The following is a 6550-nucleotide window of genomic DNA, read 5'->3' as shown; positions in this document are numbered from 1 at the left end:
ACCTTGTTCTCAATATATCTGTCCGAGAGAGCGTTGAATGACTCACCAGGCCTCTAAGGTATTGGAACAACTCAGTGGCCATGTTTTCTCCAAAGCAAGGTACAGTGTGAGGTCTTTTGGAATCAGACGTAATGAGAAGATTGCGTGTTATGTAACTGTGAGATTTGAAGTTTGTATCAGTCGTGTATTGTCTAGTTTGTAGGATTCGTGTAGGCCATGAAGGTTGAACACCAATATAACAAGGAAAAAAGTGGAACTCTGCAGGATATAGAATGACAATAAGAGTGCTCTTAGAAACATAAAGAGGTATTATCAAAATATATTATATATAGAGTTAAGTTCTACGTAGTCCTGGAGTCCACATACGTTCTGCAATATTATTACAAATACAAAGTTTTGTTTGCTCGAGTAAAAGACAACAACTGAGAAAGGAAACTGATACAAACTATGTGAGTTGAAAAGGAACTCCAGCATTCGGCACTGGTACGTATGCAAAACGGCGTGGCACCGACACGTCAGAAATTTTGCGATACGGTATTGTTGGCAAAAGGAATGGCACGTGAGAAATTTTGTACATATCTACACCATCTACTCCATCCATCCCCCGTATCCTGTCCTTGAATGCAACAGGCATAGCAATTATGGTGAGGGAAGACAATGCAACCAGGTATCTCAATCCTTCTGGAAGCATCTCCAACTCTCTGCAGTCGGAAATCGTCAAGGAAAAGAGATTTGGCATGGCTCCTTCTTCCACCCTCCATTGCTTTAAACCTACAAACCATTAAGCGTTAAATGTTCTAGTTTGGGGAAGCCCTTGGCTGAACACACCATCTCCGTTCCCAGATATGCATGTGGATCCAGACAAAGTTCGCGTAGGTTGGGAAGTTTCTCCAATAGTATCATTGGGTCTTCTTCCATCTCACAACTGATTAACGTCAATTTACCAAGACAAGAAGAAGAGAAGCGAGTGTGGTCATACTCATACTCCTCTGGTGATCTGCATATTGGACCCCATATATGTAAGACATTGATGAAACAACACTCTAACCATGATACCCAATTGAGTCTATCTTCCATGAAAATTCTGAGATCAGATTGGCGCAATTCCCTGGAATTGATAAAATCAAGAAAAGCTTTGCATGAAACATCACTCTCCGTATTGAGCATTCCACTTACAATTTTGAGTTTTTGTAATCCAATCAGCTCATACATATCAGAATGGAATGAGTCGAAATTGTGTATCGATTCCAGCTCATCCAGCCCTTTAAATCCCAACTTCTCAACTACTTCTAACTTACTGGGAAGGTATAAGTACTTTAACTGCTTTAGCTTCCACAGAACATTTGGCACCTTAAGCGTTGAAACAACCCTAAGATCAAGGATTTCCAAATTTCTTAGGTCACCTATTGAAGATGGCAACTCCTCGACGATACACTCATGTAAATTCAAACACTTTAGATACACTAGCCCTGATATGATTTCCATCTCCTGCTTAGTAAATTTAAAATGCTGCGCTCTGAAAATTCGGAGCAACTTCAAATTTTCAAGACTAAGGATTTTATTTGGCCACATGCACTCAGCTTTCCTTAAACCTGGACTAGGTGTAGCAACAAAAAGGGACCGAAAATGTGAAACCGTATCATCATCATAAAGTTTTAACAAAGATTCATTAAATGAATTGATGCATAACCTGCGTGCTCTATATTCATTCTCACGTTCGGGTTTGGAATGAATAACCTTGATGAAGTTTTCCTCCTCAGCTTTAGACAGACATAAGTCTCGAACAAGATCATGAACACTACATGTTTTGTACTTCGACCATGAATTCCCTTTATCTTCATTTTTTTTAACTTGAACAAGACTTCGATGTGTTAGTTCATCCAAAAAACTTTCAGCTACATCCAACAACATCATTCCTTCTGCTTTATCTTCTACAGATAACAAACCTTCTGCCATCCAAAGGAGGTAAAGTTCCAAGGTGTCGATCACTTGATCCTCCTCAAATTTAGCAAAACAGAGAAAGCATTGCCTAAGACAAGGAGATAAGCTATCATAACTCAACCCTAAAACCTGTCTCACTGTGTGGTCTTCATCAGCCTCGGTTAGTACTCCTGCTCGTAAGTAAAAAGAAATATCTTTGTCTATGATCTTCCACTCTCTCAGCAATTTGCCATTAAGAATTCCTCCAATGGATGAAATAGCTAGTGGTAAACCTTTGCATTTTTTAACCATGCTCTTTCCTATTCCTTCCATCTGAGAGGCCACTATTACGTCCGCTAAGATGTAATACATACATGCACAACGTGTACGATAATCAGATAAGAAAAACCACTCACTTGATTAGTGATTATGCAACTAAAATTGGAACCTTGAAAAAATGTGTTTTCTATCTTTCTCAAGTAAACAACACATGTTTTTTTGTCAAAGAGCAATTTTAATGAACTGTAGTCGAACACAATACATGAGCAAATGAGTTTTTTTGGGTAAAAGAAAGTAATTTATATCGATCGGGAACATTTGCACAAAAGATGTTTTATGTGAACGAAGAGATAAAATTAGGGGTTAAATATTAAAGTGTTTACTTAATCGTCATATATCAATTTAATTATCAAATTTAAGGGTCTTATTTGAATTATTAAATTAATAATAAATATCAAACAAATACATTAAAAGACGTGTTCGAAAATTAAAAATTATTTTATGGAGTTTTATATTTTTTTTGAATTCATTACAACCAAATAAAAATTTATGAATTCTAGTATTTTAGTTAATATAGTAAGATTCTTAAAAATTTATCTACTATTTATTTTTAATTTTGTAGAAATTTTCTTTATTTAAATAAAAATAATTAGTAGATAATTTTTTTAAAATCTCACTATGTAATCTGAAATATTATGAATTTGTGTCTTTTCGATTGGTTGTGATAGAATTTAAGAAAAATGTTGAGAATTCAATAAATTATTTTTAATTCTCGAGCACATATTTTGAGGTATTCTTTTGATATTTATTATTACTTTGATGATCTCAATGATATGAGATTAATTTTGATGATTAAACTGATATAAGTAAACACTTTGATATTTAAGCCATAAAAGTAAATAACACTTTCAATCCCATTATTTTCCGGTAAACTTTTCACTTTAATCTCAAATCTTTTTTTAAAATTACTTTTATTCAACCTTTAATTTTGTTTCATATTTCACCCAATATTTATCAAAATAATTATTATCATATATAAAAATTCGAATAAGAGACACTTAATCGGTATATTATTATTAGCCTGTGATAAGAACTAGGTGTACTTTATATTTAAATATAATGAAATATACTTCAAATTTAATTTATGTACAGTACTAATGGGTATTTTGGACGGAAAATGAACAAAGGGGTGCAAAACGGAGAAAAATCTAAAGTTCATAAATTTATTCCACATAATTAGAAGTTTAAAACTATATTGAAAAGAAAGTTTTTCTTTTAGGGGAAAAATATCAAGTGAATCACTCGTTTCTCCAAATATATATCAAGTATGTCATTACAGTACTTTCCAGTTTAATTCATTTTGATTATTAATTTGAAAATTCTTATCAAATAAATTATCTTCCGATGATTAAATCGATACAAAATTTTAATTTTTTAATAACTAAATTAATATAAAATTTTAAATTAGTAACCAAATTGAGTCAAACTGGAAGAAAATATATAACCTATTTGATACATTTGAATGAAATGAATGATCAATTTGATATTTTCCCCTTTCTTTTAAAAGAAGAGTTACATTTTATAACTGAAACTTAATTATATATAAAAATTTGTCAAAGTACCGGATGTTGGGATTTAATCTAAAACTTATTTTAGATAATAATTTTTGTATTTTGTTTATTCATTTAGAGTTGAATAAATAAGTGTAAGAATACTTCTAGAGATTTAGTTTTATTAAAGATAGAAGTGGAGATAAATCATGTAGTGGTTCCTATTTTTAGAGGTGATAAGTTTGTGTAAATATTATGTAGTTTTTAAACTTTCAATTTATGTATTCATTTGAGTACATAAACAAAAGATTCTGATGTAGTATTCTGATGTTTGTAAGTATTTTATTTTACAACCTTCCTAGTAAAAAAAATAAAGAAATTTTACTAACCTGATAAGATGTCATCAGTTATTCCTGCTTTTTTACAAAGAAGTTGCCAGCCCTCCTCAATTGTCAGGCCCTCGATCTTTTGCACATGTCCTATATCAGCTACTCTTTTCTCACGAGTTGTGACTAAAATTTTGCTACCACTAGCAGTCTCTCCAACCGGAAATGCATCCTTGAGTTGTCCCCAAGAATCTAATTTCCAGATGTCATCAAGAACAACTAGACAATTGTTTTCTTTTTGAACATTGTAAAGTTCTCCGACCAATTCTCCATCGTCCATAGTGGCAACATCTTTCTTTCTTGTTTCATGGATGAGTTGTTTCAGGACTTCCTTAAGAACTTTTTCCCGGTCAAATTGTTGAGTGATACAAACCCAAGCAAATTTCTCGAAAGATTCTTTAACTTCGGGATGATTCTAAAGTTTTTGAGCAAGAGTAGTTTTCCCTTGTCCACCCATTCCCCAGATTGAAACAACTTCACAAACCTGGTCCTCCTTCAGAGCAGAGATCAATTGCTCGAATTCCTTCTGCATCCCCACAAAATCTTTTTCAACAATATGAGAATAGAATATCCTCTTACTTCTAGGGTTAACAGATGAAATGGAGGTTTGTCCTTCTTCCAAACCTTTAATACCATAAGTTTGTAGACTTGTAGTGAGCACGGTGATCTCTTTTTTTATAGCATCGATCTCTGAGGAAATGTTGTGGATACTTATTGCTCTTCTCGGCAAGCAAGGAGAACTGCAAAGGGTAATTATTCCGTCAATCGGCAAGCAAGCACGTAACGTGTTCATCAAGCATGATTCGTGGTTCTTTGTTGGATCTTCCATTGCAAAAGTCTCGATAACATCTTCTATTGTAAAAGCAAGCTCCCTTATTTTCGCAACCCGATCTTTCACTCTTTCATCTTTGTTTTGTTTCTTATCAGCTTCCTTCAAGAAACTTTCCATCTGCTCCAGCTCACGTTGAATTTCCGTGACTTTGGCTCTCACTCCATCTAAATGTTTGATTTCAGAATTTAACAACTCTCCCAGTTTTTTGGCAGTGAAAGAGACCACTGCCGCAGCCATGTTATCTAGGACAAAAGAGAATAGACAAATTAGAGAGTATGAGAAAAGGAAATTTGTTACGGGGATGTTTTCTGTGTACAGGTTTCTCTTCTTGTTAAGTAGAAGGTGGTGTACATAATCACACACCGGACGATATATATAGGAGGGATATTATAATATGTTCTTAACAAATTGAAAATTATGAACAGATATGAACAAAAAAGTTGACTTTATGACGTTACGTTAATAGATGAGAGCAACATTTAATGCTACCACCGGACGATATATATATAGGACGGCAGTTTTACCGGACCCGACGGATACCCGACCCATTCCGATCCGATTGGGTCTATCCGAACCCGATTTTTTGGATCTGGATCTGGATTTGAATCTTATTTTTAGACCCGAAAAAGTTTGGATCTGGATCTTAGGTGTTCCGAACTGAGACCCGGCCCGAAACTCGAAGCCCGATTCAGACCCAATCCAAACCCGAGACCCGATATAATATATATAAATGAAGTATGTATATATATACATATTATATATATAATATATTATATAAATATATATGTTATATTGTATTGTATATTATATATATAACATATCCAAATGCTGACATTTGGTTACCTAGTTACTCATTTAAAATAGTTACCATTTGATAGAGCGGGCAATTGGGTCGTGTCGTGTACTTTCGTGTCGTGTAATTTCGTGTTTCGTGTACGTAAACATGAAACTCATATCCGACCCGAAATGATTTCGTGTACCCATATGTGAAACCCATATCCGATTCGAATCGTATCGTGTACTTTCCGTGTACGTTTCGTGTATATTAAATAAAAAATTAATAATATATATATACATATAATATATGAAAATTTATTTTAATGTATAATTTAATTAAATATGGAGAGTGTATATATAAATATATATATATTTTTACATAGTATTTTATAAAAACTTGTAAATATTTATATTATATTTATATTATATACATAAATATATGCATGTGTTATATATATTAATTTATAAATATATTTATCTCGTGTAATTTCGTGTACTTTCGTGTACCAAAATTGAAACTCATATCCGACACTAAATCTATCGGGTAGTTTCGTGTTCGTGTACATTCGTGTTTCGTGTACCAAAAATTAAAACCCATATTCGTATTTTTCGTGTCGTTTCGTGTCGTGTTCACGTGTCGTGTACCAAATTGTCCGCTCTACCATTTGATCCATATATATATATATATATATATATATATATATATATATATATATATAATATATATTAAAATATTTTAAATTATTAAATATGTATATTAACATTTTACTTAATTTTTTATATATGCGATACATAATTTACATTCA

At 32.8% G+C, this 6550-nt stretch overlaps 1 pseudogene; it reads right to left on the bottom strand.

Annotated features, from left to right (window-relative positions):
- Positions 1–369: 369 nt before the first annotated feature.
- Positions 370–5375, bottom strand: LOC141667780 (putative disease resistance RPP8-like protein 2; annotated as a pseudogene).
- Between the last annotated feature and the right edge of the window lie 1175 nt (positions 5376–6550).

Source organism: Apium graveolens, chromosome 6, assembly GCF_009905375.1.
Source record: "Apium graveolens cultivar Ventura chromosome 6, ASM990537v1, whole genome shotgun sequence".
Taxonomy (NCBI): Eukaryota; Viridiplantae; Streptophyta; class Magnoliopsida; order Apiales; family Apiaceae; genus Apium; species Apium graveolens.
The sequence above is the reverse complement of the archived record's forward strand: the minus strand, read 5'-3'. Positions and strand labels throughout refer to the sequence as shown.